The sequence below is a fragment of the Orcinus orca genome, chromosome 4, assembly GCF_937001465.1.
Source record: "Orcinus orca chromosome 4, mOrcOrc1.1, whole genome shotgun sequence".
In the NCBI taxonomy this organism is placed as follows: Eukaryota; Metazoa; Chordata; class Mammalia; order Artiodactyla; family Delphinidae; genus Orcinus; species Orcinus orca.
In genome coordinates this window covers 90,021,377-90,041,821 of record NC_064562.1, presented here as the reverse complement: position 1 = coordinate 90,041,821, position 20,445 = coordinate 90,021,377, and the positions used below count along the sequence as shown (strand labels likewise).

Below are 20,445 nucleotides of genomic sequence, written 5' to 3'. Positions count from 1 at the left end.
ATAACACTATTGAACCAGAGATGGCTAAGAAGAAGTATGCAGTAAATGATGGCTAAGTGGTTGGAGGGGAAGAGGTAAGAAGAAGAAATATGGTGTTTTATGATTAATAAACACCTTTGTGTATGCATGGATTACAAGGAAAGCTACATACATGGTTAGTACAAGAGATCTGCACTGGCTCACATACATGGAGAAAATAGGTCATGTCCTTTTGCCAATTCCACAAGGCTATTCAGGTTGATATTAGCTAAAGGACATTTAAGGGAAAAAAATCTCAGTCCAACAAGGAGAGAAGAGGAACGTATAAAGAGGTGGTGTAACGGGGAGGAGAAGCTCACGGGTTTGGCCAGGTACTCAAAACTCACCTCTACTGCTTGCTAGCTGGGTGACCTTGGGTGTTTTACTCAGCCTCTCTGATCCTCCTTTTTCTCATCTAATATGAGCCTGTTTATCCACGTGTTACAGACATTGTGACAATAAACAAGACAACATATATGAAGCCCTTGGGGCCCCATATGAGAGAAAACATTCAATGGAGGGCAGCTATGATTATTATATTCATTTAAATGTTCTTCTGCAGAGGCACATTAAATTGTGGTCTTTCAGGGTATATCACCAAACACTCAAAATTGTTTAAAGCCCTGTGAGCTGTTAGTGTTTTAAATATTTCTTTACCTTTGGAAGCCCTTTGCAGCTAGCTTTTCTGCCCATATATGAACAATATTCCCTACCTATTCCGCTTCATCTTTAATTAAATACATTTGATTAACTAGGCTCTGTACAGCAGACTTTATTATGCTACAACTCACTGAGAATGAATAAAACCCCACAGAAGTCTCACTACCACCCACTCCAAGAAAGACCACAAGTCTGCAAGCTACCTCTGGGAAACAAAATACTGAGTTCTGCTAACTCCCTCAGTTGAACTAGGTAATCATTTGTTCCAAAGTTCTTCCCAACTCAATGGCCTAATTAACTAAGGTTGAGCTTTTGATTAACACAGTGCTTGAAGGAACTTTGACCCACAGAAAGTTGGCATTTGACTTGCTTCTGAGTCCAACTTGTGTCACGAGTGCTGGTTTCAAGGGTAATAAAGGACTGGCTGTTTGCTTACAGCAAATGGAGGTGGTGCCGTGTCATTATAAGGCTTTTCCCTCGACTGTCCACCGAACCCTTGGCAAAGGTAGTTTGCAGCCCACACGTCAACTTTTGGAGTGAATAGGATGAAAGGCTGTATATTTCCAAACTGAAAAGCACCTAAGTTCTACTTGGCACTTTACCTAAATGTCAGTTGTTTAGGAAACATGAATATGATCCCCTGATCAAAGTGATCAGAGTGGAGATCGGGTGTTGGAGCAGGTGCATGTCCATCTAGTGCTATGTCCATCTAGATTCTGCCTTGGTGAGCAACGTGCTCTCTCTCATGCCTCCTGAGTTCTAAAACACTCATCAGACACAAGGCAGAGACCATAGTACCTGAGAGCGCATGTTCCTGCCTGTTATAAGATGAATAGTATCCTTCCTAAATTCATATGTTGAAGCCCTGACACCGCCCCACCGCCCCAGTACATCAGAATGTGACAGTATTTGGAGATAGGGCCTTTGAAAAGGTAACTAAGGTTAAATGAGGTCATATGGGTGGGCCCTAACCCAATATGAATGGTGTCCTTATAAGAGGAGATGAGGATACATTCACATATAAAGCAAGGGATGACCATGTGAGGACTCAGTGAGAAGGTGGCCATCTGCAAGCCAAGGAGTGAGACCTCAGAAGAAAGCAAACCTGCCAACACCTTGATCTTGGACTTCCAGCCTCCAGAACTGTGAGAAAATAAATTTCTCTAGTTTAAGCCACCCAGTCCGTGGTATTGATGTTTTGTTATGGCAGCCCTAGCGGTCTAATACACTACCTCCCTCTCTGTACCCCCAACCTTATGTCTCAGGACCAGGCAGGGAACAAATGAGGAAGTAGACTAAGAGCAAAAAATAACAGGAGTGGTGTAGATGGTGGTAAATAGGAGAGGTACCAAATTTTTAATCTTTAAAAAATACTGGGAAGTCACACAGAATATGTCCATGGCTTGATTATGCCAGAGATCTTTCAGTGGCAATCCCTGGGCTAAACCATTGCAATGAGACACTTAAAAACACCCACTATTCATCTTTCAACAAATATTAATTGAATACCTACTACAGGTCAGGCCTTAAGCCAGACACTGGGTATAGCAGTGGTGAATAAAAGAGGCATCTTCTCTGCCTTTATGGTATATAATGGTCTGGAATAGGGAGTCCAGGTACTGGGCTAGGCGAGAGACGCCAAGTTGGAAAGACAAAGTTGCTGCCCTCCAGGGTGCCGCAGATTAGCAGACCACAGACATGAAACAAGACCATCATGAAACAATGGGACACCAGCTCTAAGACACAAGGGGCAATGGAAAGTGGAAAGATGACTGCAAGTCTGTCAAGGTTAATCAAGGAAGACGTGAGCCAAGTTCTGGAGGATGAATAACAGTCTGCTTGGCAGACAGGGATAACGAATGAGGAGAGGGTATTTTTCAGCCAGAAGGAACAGTGAGTTCCTGGGTATGGGGACATGAGAGACTGCAGCATCTTTGGAGAATGACGAGTAGTTGGACTGAGGGTGGGCAGCGGAGGGGGCAGCAGGACATGCAGCTGAAAAAGGCAAGGCACTCACATTTCATTGCACAATGAACCACTGGAAAATTTAAATCAGGAAGGTGGCATTACCAGAACTACCTGTTAGAAAGATCTCCTGACCACGATGCAGAGGGGCTAAAGGCAGGGTGACCCATCTGGAGAAGATGAAGGCGGGGACCAGGGAAACAGACAGAGGGATGCCTGGCAGGCAAGGTCAGGGATGCAGAACTGAAGTTGTCATGGCGTTCAACCCATGGCCACAGACGACACTGCCCAAGGACATTATGTGCATCTAGGGAAGCACTATATATATATATATATATATATATATATATATATATATATATATATATATAGTGTGTGTGTGTGTGTGTGGTACGTGGGCCTCTCACTGTTGTGGCCTCTCCCGTTGCAGAGCAGAGGCTCCGGACGCGCAGGCTCAGCGGCCATGGCTCACGGGCCCAGCCGCTCTGCGGCATGTGGGATCTTCCTGGACCGGGGCACGAACCTGTGTCCCCTGCATCGGCAGGCGGACTCTCAACCGCTGCGCCACCAGGGAAGCCCGAAGCACTAATTTTTTAAGGGTACTACTTTGATCAATGAGAACATGCATTTCTTAAGCTTTTAATTTCATTTATCTTACATTTCACATCCAAGAAACTAACTCTGCTTATCCTTTTCATCCATCAAAGTCACATGTACCTCAGTTTCCTCATCTAAATATGGATAATAATGGTACTTCCTTCACAGAGAAGATTCCTTGAGCTCATTAATACCAGTAAGTAGTTAAGTGCCAGAAATGCATTATTATTAAATCAGCTATTATTAGAGCAGAAATAAACTTTAAAGAACAAATGGATAATTATCAACTGTGCAGTTAGCGATAATCCTCCCTCTCAGTGAAAATGAGCCAGATTAAAACTACCACCACAACTACAAAGAGTAAGAACTCATATAATTGTCTTGGAAAGAAGTTGCCTCTAATTTCCTTAATCTCTCCAGAGCGCTCACACAGCTTCTTAGAAAGGGCCCCAATATTTGTGCATTATTGTTACTTTACATTTATAAAATGCTTTGTAAAATGCTTTATAAAAATTTCAAAGATTAATGATCCAAAGGGATGTCGGACCTGCAAAGGGAGACTGACTGCAAAGAGACACCAGAGAAGTTTCTAGAGAGCTGGGAATTTCTATATCTTGATGAGGGCAGTGGTTCCATGGCTGTATGTGTTCCACATAGCACTAAAAATTGTTTGAATGTTATCTATATGTAAATTATAGTTCAGTAAAGATTGAACAAGGATAAAAGGGCTGGAAGATGAGGGAAAGGGGAGTTCAAGGGGAAATGGGTACTCATATTCCAAACAAAAGTGAAAATAGATTTGAGTGAAAGAACTTGCCCTAAAACCTTTAATTTCCAAAAACACTGTCTCTTGAAATGGATGAAGCTGGCTAAGAATATAAAAAAGCTTCCTTATGCAAGAAACATTTTTAAAAATTCAGAAGTTCTCACCCTCATTATCCTGTGTCTAAAGCACTTTTTACCCCTCGACTCACTGGACAAGCTGCCCTCTTGTGGCTTTGATATATATTTCCTGAGCACAAAAGTGGGCAGTTAGTAAGCTATTTGGGTAGCAAGCCCAGCCTGCCTTTAAATATTCCTCAAGGTGACTGAGAGTGGGTGTGCTGGCCACTTGCACACAAGAGGTACAGGGGGCATTCTGGGCTTGTATCATAGCTGAGCTTTAAATAACTAAGAAAATAGGGTTGCCACAAAATACACATGATTTGAGGCTGACATATTCAAAAGACATTTTAAGGCAATTTAAATTTCACTTACGCAACATTGTTATCAGCATATCAGAAGCAAACATCTGTCTCAAACAAGGTGTGTGCAAAGAAAATAGAACTGAAAGTTTCAATTCCACCATCTGTGAATACTATTCAATATTCCAAGGTATGTTTGCACAAAAAAGGAAGACAACAACACCCAGCAAATACTACCCAAACACTGGTTTTTATTAACACTCACATGCGGGGAATCTAGGTGTCTTATGAAACATTAAGTATTTGTTTAAAAAAAGGAAAGAAGGAAGGAAGGAAGGAGCAAATAGCATAGCTTTTCAAAAGTTGCACTATAAAAAGATAAAAGACGGCACAAGCAAAAGATGACAATATTTTCTCTTTAGAAAGCAATCCATCTTCATACAAGCCCTTTTGTCAAAGAAATACACAGAGAAAAGACAAAGATATAGATGGAAATAGATGCTGTATTTCAACGGTTGAGATGTTAAAAATGCACTTAGTCCAGATCCAGTCATATCAGGCTGGACTAAATTAACCTACACGAGGGTCACAGGCACTCCTGATAAATGACTGCTAGATCCATATTCTAGTAGAGCAAGCTTTCTTTTCAAATCAAATCATGTCACTTCCCTTCTCAAAACCCTCCAATGGCTTCTCCTCACAGTTGGAATAAAATCCAAAGTCCTTCCCAGGGCTCCCTCCAGGAGCCTGCGTGGCTCTCTACTTCCTTCCCTGCCTCTCTCCCACTCCCTCACTCCCTCCCGGCTGTTCCTCCAACATGCCGGCTTTCTCAGCTCCCTGCCTCAGAACTCACGGTTGCCCCACCTGGAATTGCCCTTCCCAACCTTCCCCGCCTGGCTCTCTCCGTGACTGGACTCACCTTCTGCAAGAAGTCTTCCCAGACCGTTCTATGAAAACAGCCCTCCAATCACCAACCCTGCTTGCACTCTCTCTCCTCTTTCCCGTCTTTAATTTTCGTCTATGCAATTATTATTATCTGAAATTACATCGTGTATTCATTATTATCACTTTTTATTATCTCTCTGCCCCAGTGAAATGTGAACTCCACGAGAGAAGGGGCTTTTCTCTCCTAAAACAGAGACTGACACTTGTCAGTCCTCATTATTTGAAAAATGAGATATCCCGGCTTGGGGAGATAATAAACCCTAATGAAATACATTCCAACACTCTATCACCAACAAGTCCTTCCTTAGGTCTACCTCAAGTCTCTCTTATTGCAGCAAAAGCCCATATCCTTTACTTGAATCCCAGAGTGATGGACAGGGGTTGAGCAACAAGGTGTTAAGTAATTCTTTAGGATCACAGACTTTTGAAGGTAAGATGAGGCCTTAGTTATAACCGGCTCCAGCCCTTTTGTTCTGAAGATAAGTACACAGGCTCAGAGAGGGCGACTGGTTTCTCCAGGCTCACACAGAAAGAGTGAACATCAGCAGACACCACAGCACTTCCAGGGCGCAGAGTGCTCGCCTTTCTCATTCCTACAGTCCCACGAGCCAGCAAGGTGCCTGCCACAAAGAAGGGTGCCCGAGGAACAAGTGTCCTTACTTCTACTCTAAGTGCTCATTCAACTGAACTGGCTTCCTTCCTCTCATTACTGTCCCAACTATAACTTCCTACCTGAGAACCGTTTCCAGTCACTTGCATCATGTGTCCTCATTTCCTGCCCTCTGTATGTATGACAACATACCAGACACAATGGTCTATATGGGGGCTGATTTGATCCTTACATAATTCAAATAGCCCAGCATGGAAAATACCTAGGAAAGAGTGGGATATGCAAAGCAAAAAAAAAAAAAAAAAAATGCTGGCAGCGTCCCCGACCATGGGTGCTGTGACTGTAACGCAACGCAGGAACCCTGTCTGGTCCATATTTGTTTTCCTACAGCGCCAAGCAGTGTGCCTGGCACACAGTCAAGGCCTATTTGTTGAGACGGAGAACAGAAGGAAATGACATTGTAGATTCAGCTTCTTCTCAGTCTACAGTGGCTTTATAATAACAGATACTTCACACTAACAGCTCACCCTGGCATGGTGTCTTCTGTCCTTAGCACTTACATATATCTTCTCATTGATCCTCCTAAGACATCCATCTCACCTGTAAGAAAGATGCTAAACTCTGAAAAACCAAGTATTTTTTAGAAGTCATTTAGCAGACAAACCTAGACTCTCTAGTCTCTAACAAGACTCTGCAGATTTCCTTTCTTCCAGTATATGAGTATCCATATGCTTTGCTGAAGAAATAGTGATGTGTTTGATTATGGAATACTGCCCCAGACCCAGCTAGCGGTGTTAAGCAATATAGAGTATTTGCAACATACTATCTAAAATCTGAAATATTCTGGATTCCAAAACGCATCTGACCCAATAGGTTGCAGGTGAGGATGTCTCAGGTTGACATTAATGCGGAGAAGAAAGGTGTCCACAGTCACACAGGCAGGCTGGGATTCCAACCCAGGCAGTCTAGTTTTGCAGGCTGTGCTAGCGGCCACCACATTATCCTGCCTCTCCAGTCGATGATGTCGCTGTCATCTGAAAAGCAATTACTGCCTCCACTATTTTTCTGATGTGGCTCCAGGAAATAGGATCCGGCAAGGTGAATGGTGGGGGCAAACTTGTGTTGTCATCCATGAAGATTGATTTGGACCAGCGCTGATGCCAGCTAAATGAAGGCATAGGGACAGTTAACCCAAGCACAGTGGACTTCCTGGGAAGTCATGGCCACGTTCGGGGAGAGGGTATACAAAGCTTTTGGCAATCAAAACTTTCACCTCCACGAGAGCTTCTAGGAAACGTTGAGGCAGACCTGCTAGGAATCTGGAATGACCTTTTCCACAGTCGTTTACAACATTACTCTGTCAAGTGGGGTGAGAGAGCCGTGGGTGGGGTATGAGCAGGACAATGTGTAAGAAGGGGGTGTGTGTGTGTGTGTGTGTGTGTGTGTGTGTGTGTGTGTGTGTGTGTGTGTTCATGGAAGCATATGCTCATTACAAATAGACTTTTACCTAATGTCCACAACATGAAACAATTATAAATTGTGTTTTGGCTTTTATTTCTATCCTCTAAACGAATTATCTGTGGAAATAAAAGATGCTACTTAATTGGGTCCAGCAGCGTTCTTACTTCACCAAATACTTGGGGTGAACTCTTTTCTTCAGCTCTCAGTTCAAATGTTACTTCCTCAGGGTAGCCTTCCCCTACAGTAGCCCAAATTAGATTGTTTCCCCCCTTTGTCATCTTGGTGTAAGCTTTCCCTTGTACAACTCATCATGACCTGTGATGAACTACTTGTGAGTTTATTTGTTCACTGTCTAGCTGTCCCCACCAAACTGCAATCTCCTTGTCTGCTCACCTCTGTATGCCCAGCATGTAGCACAGCACCTGACACAAATAAATACTTGTTGAATGAATGAGTCTTGAATTTCACAACAGAAACCCCGGAGGTGGCTAGCACTTCACCAGCAGACACACACCAGGTCTTCTCCCACCTCTGAATTGTGAAAGCCTTATTGCTGTGTAACTCTATTTGGCAATTCATCATATGCCGGCCCAGTGACATGTTATCTCTACAGCTTTAGGTTATTTCTTCACTTTATTATTCTTATTTAACTTTTAACCTGTTTAGATCTTATCTTCCTAACTAGATTAGAAGCACATGGAGTGTAAGTTATACTGCCTCGAAATCCTCAAAGCTCCCTCACCAGCATTTTGCATCTACTCTTTCTAAATGGTTGCTTCCTTTAATGCTCAAAACAGGTATTTCTAAAGGTAATATTATTGAATATTGAAGACCCCAAGGGCAGGACAGTGTCCAAATTTTTTTTTTTAATAAATCAAGAGGGCCCAGGAAGACTGAGTGTTGTTTAAATATAAAATACAGTTCTAACTTTGCTTATGTGAGGGACCAACACAGGGCAGAGAAAATCTTAATTCAGCTAAGTTCTTTTTACTTTCATGAAATATCCCCTCCACCATCCTTCAGGTCCCACTCAACTCAGGAAAACTCTCAGTGGCACAAAAGCAGGGTTTTTTGTTGTTTTGCTAAGTCAGGCCCTTTATTACAGGGTAGAAAGAACACTTGTTCCTTATTTCTCAATTCCTCATTCCTGCTGGCAGCACAAAACATGCCCCAGCCCTGACTGTCAAGCACAAATGAAACAGATAACTCGGTGTTCCTTTAAATCTATATATTTCACACAGTTTTAAATGTTTTTTTTTTGTTTTTTTGGTCTAACTACTTATGAGAGATGTTAGATGGATTAGCAAGTAGGTCTGTGAATCATTCACCCCTAGCCAGGCACTCACTTTCGAGCATTAACCTGTTCTCATTTTCTGCCCCGACCCTCACAGAAGCAAAACAGTGAAAAACCAGACCAGTCAGCTGAAATGCTGTTGTCAAAACACAGCCAAAACACTCAGAATTTTCACAATTGTCAGGCGTTTCCTAACATGGCCAGGGTCACTGACAAAGGTTTCACCAACATCACCTGCAGAATCTGAATCCACTCCATGAAAATTGCAGAAAACCCCGAAAATCCTTGAAGCACTCACTAAGGTCAGCCTTTAAAATACAAGGGCATGGGGCTTCCCTGGTGGCGTAGCGGTTGACAGTCCGCCTGCCGATGCAGGGGACACGGGTTCGTGCCCCGGTCCGGGAAGATCCCACATGCCGCGGAGCGGCTGGGCCCGTGAGCCATGGCCACTGAGCCTGCGCGTCCAGAGCCTGTGCTCCGCAACGGGAGAGACCACAACAGTGAGAGGCCTGCGTACCGCAGAAGAAAAACAGACCAAGTGTCTGGTTTTAATTCTCCAACAACCAAGCAAGGTGGGAAGTGGTAAGCCTGCTTTTAGTGAAGGAAACTGAGGCTCAGAGTGTCTCGTTAAAAAGAAAAAAAAAAAAAAAAAGGCTTCTAAGAAGTAGACTGAGACTTAAACTTTGGTCTTTCTGGCATTATTCCATTATCTTAAAATAACAGATCCTTCCACTAGGAGATGAGAAATCTCTGTTAGTAATAGTCATTAGAGGTCCACAATGTATGGTCTGCTCAACAACTCGAAACAATACACCAAATTTTATATTTTAACATCTCTCAAATAACCAATGTGTATATTTACTCATTTTAAAAGCTATTACTAAATCAGTTGCACGTTTTACAATCTGTACAGTCAGATTACAATTCAGGGAACAAGCCCCCTGAGAGATGATCTTTAAGAGCCACTAGATGTAAAGATACACAAAAGCAACAGAAATAGACCACTGGTCTGCCTGGCTCCAAGACTGTAAAATCAAAGTGAATGAAGAAAAAAATGATGTGACTTTCGAAAGAAGAGGTGGGCCTGCTGGTAAGCCTAGAAAAAACTGGACAGATAAAAGTTGACAGTGCCCACTGGAACTTCCAAAGTCACTGGACTTCCAGTAGTCTTCCAAAATGACTTGCTTCTCCCTATCCACTCAAGGTTGAGAGAGAAGGTGCTCATTTCCTCAAAGTAACCTTATTTCCAGTAGTCAACAAATATTGATAGAGGGCATGCTCCAAGCCAGGTGTTCATCTAGATCTTCTGCCCTGGCCTTGGAGCAGGAGTACTTCTCGTCCCTGTGGCACCCCTCATGGCGACTCTCTTCTGAAAGGTTGGGGACCACTGCACTGAAGCAGTGTTTCTCAAGCTGGTCCAATCACCTGGAGAGCTTGTTAAAAATCAGATTGCTGGGACTTCCCTGCTGGTCCAGTGGTTAAGAATCCCCCTTCCAACGCAGGGGACATGGATTTGATCCCTGGTCAGAGAACTAAGATCCCACATGCTGCGGGGCAACTAAGCCTGCGCGCTGTACTTACTGAGCCGTGTGCCGAAACTACTGAGCCTGCGCGCTCTGGAGCCCGCACACCGCAACTAGAGATAGAAGCCCGCGTGCCACAACGAAAGATCCCGTGTGCTGCAACTAAGACCCAACGCAGCCAAAAAATACCAAAAAATAAATATTTTCTTAAAAAAAAATCAGATTCCTGACCTTGCCTTGGACTTTCTGCATCAGCACCACTAAAGGAAGGGTCTGGAAATCTCTCATCTTAAACAGTGTCCCAGTAATTCTACTCATTGGGGAAGTTTGTCAACCACAGTTCTCTGGCGGTTCATTTAGCCTGTTGCGGGTGTGGGCTCAGTAAGAGGTAATATATTCAATGCAATGTAATACGCTGGGGAGTCAGAGTTTTTAAAAACTGCTTTGAAACATAATAGTACAACAGGTTCCATTATCAAACCAAGGCCCTTTTTCCCTCATTCCTTTGCCCCAAATCCTACCAAGTGAAGTCCCAGAAACTTAGATCCTATCCCACTGAGATCTCAGATGACATAATATTCAGAAGACCAGCAAATGTTAGGTAGCCCACACTGATGGTAATATTCTGAATATTAACACAGCCCTTAGCCCAGTGCTTTGAGCAAGTGCGCACTCAATACTTTTTTCAACAGCCTGGCCTGGCCCTTTGCAAGCCAAAGCCTACAGAAGCTTAGATGTGCACAATACACCGCTCCTTGCAGTGGAAAACATAACATAATTTGCCCACAAGATGCTTCCTTTCTATTTATGACTGCTCCCTAGGAAGAAAAACTTGTTTCACTGATAATATATTTTTTCCATACTAAGTAGTATTGGTTCAATATATAGGGCTGCTTGGAAGTAATATTATTCTTAGAGGAGACGTCGATGAAGAATTCACTCCAAGGGTTGAGAGTCATACAGGTGGGCGTGAAGCTCCAAATGCCACATCCCAAAGAGGGTTAAGCCCAGCGATAAGGCCGTGTAAACCGGCAGTTTAAAATCATCCAAAGTGAATGGATCCACGTGTTACATTAGACCGGCACTCTAAAGTACATTTTAGTGTCATTGCGGACCTCTGAGCTGTTCACCACGCAACTAGACTGGCTCCAAACAAATCCTTTTTCCTTCATAAACAGCATTTAAACAATGAACACTTTGATGATCTGCAGTGCATTTCTTTTTTCCTTTTTCTTTCTTCGTTTCTTCCTTCCTTCCTTTTCTTCTTTCTTTCTTTTTTTAATGATTAAATAGCTATAAGAGCTGTAAAATGCTCTCCAAACTTTGTGGCTGTGTTGTGATTACCCTACCAGATCCCCAGGGGTCAAATTCTTAGAACCATACCATCTTAAAACACTGAAATACCTTAAATATTTGCTAGTTGATCTAGATAAGAAAACAGATTCAGACAGGTAACTTGCCCAAGGTTACATGGCCAGTCAGTGTTCGGCTGGGCCTGGAACTGGGGCCTCTCCCACTGCATGCATGGTGGTACTCAGAGACGGTGATGTCCAGTGGGCAGAACCTGGGTGGACTCTCCCACACGCTAACCTCCCACCTGGTCCACACTTTGGACTCGCCTAATCCAGAAGGCTAATAAACATTCCTCCCAGTGTGGCTGTGTTACCAAGGCTACTTCTTGAATTAAAACAAAAGAGTGATAGCCCTGCTCTCACTGGCACATCTCCTAAGTACATCCCCTAAGTACATCCTTCAGGAAGGCACATTTACAACTAGAACTGCCTGGTATATTTGAAAGGTATGAAAAATACAAGGAATAGTGGTCGTTCCTTTCTATGGACCACAGCAAGACCATAGTTCCCACACGGCAGTGGGGTGTGACCATTTGACTTAGCTCTGGCCAATGGATGGAGAGAAACTGATATGCACCATGATGATGTGATGTGGGCCTGGCCCTAAAAATCTCCTCCCCTCTGGGTTCTTTCCTCTTCTGGCTGACTGGGCTAGCAATGCCCAGGCAACTCTGGACATCATGTGTTGGAAAAGGCAAAGTATTCTCAGTCTGGATTTCCAAATGAGTTCATGGAGGTGATACCCTGGAAACCTGCACACATACCAGGACTACAAGAACTATATTTCTATCGGGTAACCCACTGACATCTTGGGTTCTGCACATTACTGCTACTTAGCTTATCCTAACAAATACACAAGGAATCTCTGAAGATTGGGAAAAGCATGGCTTTAAAGTAGGAGAAATAAACAGCTCAGGTAACAGATCTGTGGGTTTATCATCAACCACAAAACAACAGGAAGGAATCAACAGGATTTGGGGAAGAGTAAAACATACTAGACTAACTTAGTTTCCTTCCAGAATACAAGAAAAATACCTGTCTTGATTTTAGAAAAGTTCATTTATAAGTAGCTTTTTGAAACACAGAATGCCTTTTCCTAAGAAAAAATGTTAGAAATGATGTTCAAAACCCCACGCCCTATGAAAAAATCTTTTTTTGCCCAAGTGCAATAGAAACGATTCTAAAGGTAACGTCAGTCTCGTGGGCCTCTGAGGCCTTAACATCCTCAGTGGGTGGAGGGGGCAGGCAGAGAAGCCTCTAAGCAAGGGCCCCAGGGGCTGAGGCCTAGAAGGAGGGCCCTGGCATGGGTGGCTTGGGTAGGCTGGGTACTGGGGGTGGAGACTGGGTAGTGGTTGAGAAAGAGCTCCCTCTATAGCAACCTCAGTCTTGGTGAGAACACAAAATCCATCTGTACAGATGCAATATTCTTCATCCAGTACTTTATCAAGGGAGGCAATGAATTCAGCTAAGCTTCCACAGTGTTTCTGATTTGATTCCAAATGGCAGTTTCATTAGTGAGCTGTTACGTTATTTTCTCATTCATCCTGATGTGCCCTAGTGATGTTAGGCAGTACTCAGCAGGATGCTTGATACTACACAACAGTGTGGTTAAGAGCAGAAGTGCCTCAAGGACACTGACACAACATCTGCCAGCCAGCCTCTGTGCTGGAGCACGGTCCTTGATGCCCCTGCTGGACTGGCCATCAATCTTTTACTTGCTGGCTTATGGGCACGTCTAGAGGTTCCTGGGGAAGGGACTAGACAGGCCAGGCTGGTGGTGGTAGAGACACATGAAAGACTTGGAACAGCAGCTATCCACCAAGAGGTTCAGAGAGATTTCAATATTTTAACAACCAGCATGGCCGTATCAAGGGCATGCAGCTATTTATCAGCCCTGGTGAAAAGTACAAGCTTTGGAAACAGACCTAGGCTCAAATCTGTTCTGTTACAATCCAACTGAGTGAGTGTGGGTAATTTATTACTTATATTCTCTGAGCCTAGTTTGCTCAACTGCAAAATGAGGATGAGAACATAGATAGGAAAGCAACTGATACTACGTCTGATGTTTAGTAGGTGTTTATTAAAAGCTAGTCTCCCTAAAGCTCCTCCTTAGCTTACCCCATCTTCAGAGCAAGCCCAAGGCACAGGGATTAGAATAGAAGAAAAACAGGATAAGTGATAAGGACACAGAATGAAAAGGAAAAGAGGACAGAGGGAGAGACAAGAGGCCACAGTTGAGGGCAGGCAGGCGAGCAGCAAAGAAGAACCTGGAGGGGGTCACTCCACACTGTTGAGAACTGCAAATCCCTACTGCCAGTGGTGGGGACTACCAGACCAATTAGACCTTTGCGTTAAGAGTTCGATTGTCTTGGTTCACATCCTAGCTCCGTCATTACTAGTTGTGTGTACCTCGTTTAATGTCTCTGTATCTTGGTTTCTCCATTTGTACAACGGAGATAATTATAGTAGCTACCTTCTCGCTAATAAGGATAAACTGAGTTAACAGAGGTAAAGTGCTAAGAACAGTACCTACCTGATAAGCACCATGTACCTTAGCTATTCTTTACTCATTATTCATTGGTGGCACTGTGAAAAGAGCACTGGCTTCAGAGATAAAAAGCTCTGCCACTTCCTAGAATCCCGGGGATTTTAGGGAAGTTACTCAAGTGAGTGAACCTGAGCAGAAGTCCCTGTTAAAATGAGAGAAGTGCATTTTAGCTAACATTTATTGACCACTTAATATGCACCTGTTACTGTGCACAGCATAAGTTCTCTCATTTAATGCTCGAGATACTTTGATGAGGATTCTGTTATTACATCCATTTTCCAGAGGAGGAAACTTTGTCTTCAAAAGGTGAAATATCTAGCCAAGGTCACAAAGCTAGAAGAGGCCCAGCCACGACTTCAAGCCAGTTTGGTAAGACACCAGATCCAGCTCTCTGAAGCACTGTGCTTTGTTGTCTCTGACCCCAAGATTCTGTGGAAGCACTGCCAGCTTGCTTGTTGGGTATCACGAACAATGCTGTAAAGCACAGCGAATACATCTGAAGAAAGAATTGCAACCCAGCGTCCATAAAAGTCAAAGGAATGTAGGGCTAGCCTAACTGAATCAAGATCAAAGTCAGAGCTTTTGGTTGCCCGAAATGACTCAGGATGGGGCAAGACTCAGGATGGAGAGAGGTATAAAAATAAAAGCTAATGCTGGGGGCCTTCCCTGGTGGCGCAGTGGTTAAGAATCTGCCTGCTAATGCAGGAGACACGTGTTCACAGGAAGATCCCACATGCCGTGGAGCAACTAAGCCCGTGTACCACAACTACTGAGCCCACGTGCCACAACTACTAAAGCCCGTGTGCCTAGAAGCCCGTGCTCCACAACAAGAGAAGCCACCGCAATAAGAAGCCTGCACACAGCAACGAAGAGTAGCCCCCTCTCGCCACAACTAGAGAAAGCCCGCATGCAGCAACAAAGACCCAATGCAGCCAAACATAAATAAAAACAAAACAAAACAAAACAAAACAAACCCTAATGCTGGAGAGTCAAGAGGCCATGAGTCTCATATCACAATAGCATTGATAAAGTTATCATGCTTTATAAATGAGACAATCTAAAATAATTATTTATAGATTAAACCATACTTGAACACTGATGTCTATTATGACCTCAGCAAATGGTTTTAAACTCCCAAAATGAATAAAACACCTGAGAATCCCAACAAGTCTTTTTTTAAATGTTGTCTCTACCATATTTTTGGATAGACTCAACATCTTCAGATGCCATTTTTGGGTTTTTTTTAATTTATTATTTATTTTATTTTTATTTATTTTTGGCTGCGTTGGGTCTTTGTTACTGTGCGCAGGCTTCCTCTAGTTGTGGTGAGCGGGGGCTACTCTTCATTGCAGTGCGTGGGCTTCTCACTGCGGTGGCTTCTCTTGTTGCGGAGCACGGGCTCTAGGCGCACGGGCTTCAGTAGTTGTGGCGCGCGGGCTCTAGCGTGCAGGCTCAATAGTTGTGGCGCACAGCCTTAGCTGCTCCATGGCATGTGGGATCTTCCCGGACCAGGGCTGGAACCCGTGTCCCCTGAATTGGCAGGTGGATTCTTAACCACTGTGCCACCAGGGAAGCCCTCAGATGCCATTTTGAATTAATATATAAATTTAACATGTTCACCTCCAAAATAATAACAATGGAGTGGTTTTTTTTTAAGGAGGGGCGGTTTGGAACTAGTTAAGTAAATCCTAAAGTTCATAACCAGGAAAATTCTGACAGAAGAGCCACTAGCAATATCAAACATCATAACATAGTAGAAAGTTTCAGTAAAGAAATAGTTTGACCCAGGAAGAACATAACTTAATGCTAAACCTCAAATTATTTCTACAAAAACATTTTCAAATACAGGATCCAGCATCCAGTCCAAGAGAACCAGGTGCATCAAGACAACATGTGTGAGAATCAGCAGAAATACAGGAAACAAAACTAAACTCACAGAGACTCAAGATATGGAAATTATTAGACAGACTATAAACAGCTATGCTTATCATGCAAAACGCAGTTATCATCAAAGGGCTAATAGTTAGACTGACAACTGCCTTCTTCAGTAACAATGGAAGCCAGAAAACAGTAGAATAATATCTTCAATGTTCTGCGAAACAAATCAAAACTACGAACTTAGGGGCTTCCCTGGTGGCGCAGTGGTTAAGAATCTGCCTGCCAATGCAGGGGACACGGGTTCGAGCCCTGGTCTGGGAAGGTCCCACATGCCGTGGAGCAACTAAGCCCGTGCACCACAACTACTGAGCCTGCACTCTAGAGCCCATGAGCCACAACTACTGAAGCCCTCGCACCTAGAGCCTGTGCTCCACAACAAGAGAAGCCACAGCAATGAGAAGCCCACGCACCGCAACAGAAAGTAGACCCCGCTCTCTGCAACTAGAGAAAGCCCGCGCACAGCAATGAAGACCCAATGCAGCCAAAAATAAATAAATAAAATTTAAAACAACCAAAACCCATAAAAAACTACGAACTTAGGATTCTATTCTCATCAAAAGTATCTTTCAAAAATGAAGCTCAAAATAATGACATATCCTGTCAAATGAATAGGGAGAGTTTGTCACAAGTAGACTGCCACTAAAGAATGCTCTTTAAGCAGAAGGAAAATGGCGCAAGATGGAAAGTCAGAGAAAACAGGATAAAACGAGGAACAATAAAAAAATAAAATGAGGAAAACTCCAATAAACAATAAAAATGGTAGATTTAAACAAACACTGACCACATAAAACAATCATGATAATGTCTTATGGAGTTTAATATAAACAAATAAATATTTAATAAATTTAAAATACTATAAAGAGAATTAAAACACATGAGAAGAGTAGCACATAAGCCCTAAGGTGGGTAAACTGATTTAAAAGCTGTCCAGTAGCATGTAGAGTGAATGCTAAAAATATTTTTTAAAAGACAGAATTCCAACCTAATAGAGGGAAAGATGGAGTGATAAACACAGGCACCTATATGCAAAAATCAAATTCTGGCACATAAGTAGTCAGAATGAAACAGAATAGAAAATCCAGAAATATATCCAAGTCCACATGGGAATTTATTAGACAATGAAAGGCACACCTCATACCAGTGGAGACAAAGACTATTCAATAAATAGTCTAGGTGTTGGGACATCTACATTTCCCCTAGAAAACAAAGTTGGATCTAAACCTCATATCTCATACCAGGGTAAATTCCAAATGGATCAACTATTTAAATGTGAAAAATTAAACCATAAAAATTCTACAAGAAAACATGGGAAAATTCTTTATAACCTTGAAATGAGAAAGACCTTTCTACTGTGACTTGTAAACCAAAAGCCGTAATAAAAGACTAGTAAATTCAACTAGATACAAAATTTGCTTAAACCACAAAACAAAAACAAAAGATAATCAATGGGAAAATATCCACAATTCACATCACAAAGAGCTCATTTCTGTAATACTTAAAATGCTTATACAAATCAACGAGAAAATGATCAATAAACCAATAGAAAAATGGGCAGAAGCGATGAACAGAGTTGACAAAGAACAAATGACCTTTAACTTTATGAAAATATACAAATTGAAAATACACTGAAATATCATTTCTCATGTATCAGATTGGCAAAAATCCGAAAGTTTTACAGTAACATATTAACATGTTGGCAAGGCTGTGAGGAAACTGGCACTCTCATACCTTTCTCATGGGAGTATATACTGGCACCCCTGTGGAGGACCCTTATCTATCACATTATATCTCTATTATAATTATTATTGCATATACTTTTTAACCTAGCAATTCTACTTTAGAGAATCTATTCTACAGATACATTTTATGCTTGGAAAATGACATGTGTACAGATAATTTATTTCAGTATTGTTTTTAATAGCAAAAGACTGGAAACCAACCAAATGCCCATCAATAGGAGACTAGTTAAATAAAGTATGGTAAATCCATACAATGGAATACTATATCTGTTTTATAAAAAGTCAATATGAAAGATCTCAATGTACTGAGATTGAGAAAACTCCAAAATGTACTGCTAAGTGAAGAAAAACAAGTTGCAAAACAATTCACCTAATAGTCTACCTTTTGTGGAAAAGGGGAGAGGGGAGTAGATGTTATAAGTATATCTGTTTGATGAGCATAAAGAAACTCTCAAAGAATAGATAAGAAACTAAGACAACTGATATCCACACCTCGTTTATTTGAATAAAACAATAACTTAATAATGAAAAAAGTGCTGTGTCTTCATCATTATGCATTCTCTGTCAATTTAATTCTCCTGTGAAATTCCTTATTTATTCATTTAAACATACAACATATTAAAATTCACCACAAAATTGTGGAACTGTTTTCTATCCCTAGTGAGAATGGAATAGAAGAGTTAATCTGATAAGCATATATTATATGCATTTTTAAAAAACGTATAATTCCAAAAACATTATCTGCATTATGTCTGGGTTGTGGGTTTATAGATTATTTTTATTTTCTCCTTTGTGTTCCTCTCTGCTTCTCTAACAGCCTGTGGTTACTTTTATAATTAGATTAAAATTTGTTCTACTAAAGTAAATAAGGAGGAGATTGTCTTCAGTGGTTAAGAAAAGGAAGAAATTTTGACTTAGAGGGTAATTAAAAATTGGAACAGTTTACTAATAAAGATAATTGGAATTTCTATGTCTGCAAAACTTTATAGAAATAGTATTAGACATCTCTGGTTTACTCATTTGTTAAAGGCTAAAAGGTGGATGAGATGACCTTTTACCACAAAGCTGTCATGGCAACTGAAGAGTAGTGTTTAGAATACTTTTTCATTTAAATAATTTGAAAGAATGGGGCTGACTAAACAGGTGGAAGAATCTAGATTGTAGAAATGGTCTTCAGTGCTGCAGCCCCTCTACAGGTGTTGCAGGTTATTTAAAGTCTTCTCCGGGCTTCCCTGGTGGAGCAGTGGTTGAGAGTCCGCCTGCCGATGCAGGGGACACGGGTTTGTGCCCCGGTCCGGGAAGATCCCACATGCCGCGGAGCGGCTGGGCCCGTGAGCCATGGCCGCTGAGCCTGCGCGTCCGGAGCCTGTGCTCCGCAACGGGAGAGGCCACAACAGTGAGAGGCCAGCATACCGCAAAAAAAAAAAAAAAAAAAAATCTTCTCCAAGCATGTAATAAGCTCCTCCGAAAGTTTTTACAGGGAATATAATTTTATTATTTCAGAAGTGGCCTGGGCAAAACTAGCCATGAGAAGAAACAAGCTTTCTAGTAACATCAAAATTAATTATGGTTTTTCTAAAAAACCTTAAAGACTTTTTTATGCTTGATTCCAGTGAACCTCAGAGGACACCCTACTGAGACAAAAGAAGTTGAGGCAAGAAAGAATTTCCACAGAGTCTAGAAAACTCAATGAAATGACTCCTTCCAGTCTGTTAGACAAAATTGTGTTCTGTAGCTATGTTTCAGAATTTCATAAGTAATCATATGATCATAGATGATAGGAGACTAGAAAAGACAAGGCGGCTATCAAAATATCAAGGGGGCAAAATTGGAGGGAAGGAACAAAAAAATTAAGAGAAACTCATATAGGTTACAAAGATAACTGGTGGTCATTTTCCTAAAATGTGGGTGCTGTTATGGACCTTGGAGCAATGGTCCTCAACTGGGGCCATTTTGCCCCCCAACCGATGCCTGAAGACATTTTTGGTGTGGGTGCAACTGGCGTCTAGTGGGTGGAGGCCAGTGATGCTGCTAAACGTCCTACAATGCACAGGACAACGTACCACAACAATCCAAAATACCAACTGTGCCTGAGTTAAGACACCCTGACCTGGGGGGGAGACGGACCCCATAGAAATACTCAACCAACACTATTACTCACAAAGTAATTATATTAATAATTTAAAAATGATTTTAAAATAATTAAAATAAAAAATATATATTATAATTAAAAATAATAAAATATTATTACCATAGCTACCTATAAGGAAGCAGCTATCTAAAAAGAGGTGTCATCAGGTTATCTGGCCTTGAGATTTGAGTAATAGCTTTGCCCTCAATCCCCCTTAGGCCATTTTGATCAGGGCCTAGAGTGTGCCAGGGTAACCGACTGCTGGGTTTGCCCAGGAATATCCTGGTTTTAGCACTGAGAGGACAAGTGAAGCCACTCTGCTGGCCAAGGGCACAGTTCCATTTGGTCATTTGGAATTTTTCCCTTTTGAAGAGAAAAATCTGGTTCCTTCATGGATTTCTCTGAGCGTGTCTTCTACATAACAAGCTCCTAAGGTCTGGCTCCAGGAGGGAAACAAAGGGCTTGATCCCTCAGATGCTC

The 20,445-nt window shown here is 42.1% G+C and overlaps 1 protein-coding gene across 4 annotated transcripts in view; it reads right to left on the bottom strand.

Annotated features, from left to right (window-relative positions):
• RBM47 (RNA binding motif protein 47) overlaps positions 1–20,445 on the bottom strand; it is a 165,989-nt gene that overhangs the window by 96,217 nt on the left and 49,327 nt on the right. The window lies entirely within an intron of this gene.